The sequence below is a fragment of the Trichechus manatus genome, unplaced genomic scaffold, assembly GCF_000243295.1.
Source record: "Trichechus manatus latirostris isolate Lorelei unplaced genomic scaffold, TriManLat1.0 scaffold00108, whole genome shotgun sequence".
Taxonomy (NCBI): Eukaryota; Metazoa; Chordata; class Mammalia; order Sirenia; family Trichechidae; genus Trichechus; species Trichechus manatus.
The window spans coordinates 3,332,352-3,334,265 of NW_004444044.1; the positions used below are offsets into that span (position 1 = coordinate 3,332,352).

Here is a 1,914-nt window from a genome sequence, read left to right on the forward strand (position 1 = left end):
GTTCTTTTGACGCTACCTTCGTCGTTCAGTATTTTGCCCACCAAATCCTTCAATATTGCAACTCAAGGATTGAATTTTTTATTCAGTTCTTTCAGCTTAAGAAATGCCAAGCATGTTCCTCCCTTTTGGTTTTCTATCTTCAGGTCTGTGCACGTCATTATAATACTTTACTCTGTCTTCTCCCACCGCCCTTTGAAATCTTCTGTTCAGCTCTTTGACTTCATTTCTTCTGTTAGCTTTAGCTACTTGATGTTCAAGAGCAAGTTTCAGAGTCTCTTCTGACATCCGTTTTGGTATTTTCTTTCTTTACTGTCTTTTTAATAACCTCTTGCTTTCTTCATGTGTGATTTCCTTGATATTATCCCACGACTCATCTGATGCTTGGTCATTAGTGTTCAATATGTCAACTATATTCTTCAGATCGTCTCCAAATTCAGGTGGGATATACTCAAGGTCGTTCTTTGGCTCTCATGGACTTCTTTTAATTTTCTTCAGCTTCTACTTGCATATGAACAACTGATGGTCTGTTCTGCAGCCAGCCCTTGCCCTTGTTCTCACTGATGATACTGTGCTTCTCCATCGTCTCTTTCCACAGATGTAGTTGATTTGAGTCCTGTGTATTCCATCTGGAGAGACCCACATGTACAGTTTTTTTGTGTTGCTGAAAGAAATACTTCCAGTAAATAGGCTGTTGGTCTTGCAAAATTCTATCATGCAATCTCAGGCATAATTTCTATCACCAAGGCCATATTTTCCAACTGCTGATTCTTCTTAGTTTCCAATTTTTGCATTTCAATCACCAATAATTATCAAAGCATCTTGATTGCATGTCTGATCAAATTTTTAGACTGCTGAAGTTGGTAAAAATCTTCAATTTCTTTATCTTTGGCATTAATGGTTGGTCCATAAATTTTAATAATAGTTGTATTAACTGGTCTTCATTGTTGGCTTACTGATATTATCCGATCACTGACAGAGTTGTAGTTCAGGATATATGTTGAAATGTTCTTTTTCATAATGAATGTGATATCATTCCTCTTCAATTTGTCATTCCCAGCATAGTAGACCATATGATTATCTGATTCAAAATGGCCAATACCAGTCCATTTCAGCTCACTAATACCTAAGATATCTATCTTCAAGCTTTACATTTCATTTTTGACAACTTCCAATTTTCCTAGATTCATACTACGTACATTCTATGTTCCTATTATTAACGGATGTTTGTAGTTGTTTCTTCTCATTTTGAACTGTGCCACATTAGTGAATAAAGGTCACAAAAGCTTAACTACATCCACGTCATTAAGGTCCATTCTACTTTGAGGAGGCGACGCTTCCTCAGTCATATTTTGAGTGCCTTCCAACCTGAGGGGCTCATCTTCTGGCCCTATGTTAGACATGTTCTGCTGCTATTCATAAGGTTTTCACTAGCCAATTTTTTTAGAAGTGGCATGCTAGGTCCTTCTTCTTATTGTGTCTTAGTCTGAGGGTAAGACCAATTTGTCTCCATTTTACCACACACCTACTTTGCACATAACTGAACTGTAATAAATATTAGGAATGGACTCTGTAGCACCAAAAATCAAAACAAAAGGTCATCAAATGCCCTGAGAAGTTAGAGAGATTTTCAGTTTCAATCTAGAAGGTAATAACTGTGTCTGGATCTATCATTAAGCAACTACCTGGCTCATAACACATGCAGAATATCTCACAATCAATTATATACATCCATAAAATGTTTTACTGCTACTATGCTACCTATTTATTGAGATTACTGTGTCATATATTGGAAAATTAGGAGTATATTCTTAAGGCTAAATGAAATAAACTGTATTCTATATGGTCTGAAGAGAGGTAGTTGTAAAGACATGCTATTGCTCATTTTACTCAGAATTTACATTTGTTACCATTTCT

At 36.1% G+C, this 1,914-nt stretch overlaps 1 protein-coding gene across 3 annotated transcripts in view; it reads right to left on the reverse strand.

Moving 5' to 3' along the window:
* SLC4A4 (solute carrier family 4 member 4) overlaps window positions 1–1,914 on the reverse strand; it is a 410,477-nt gene that overhangs the window by 130,343 nt on the left and 278,220 nt on the right. The gene's annotated exons all lie outside the window — the stretch shown is intronic.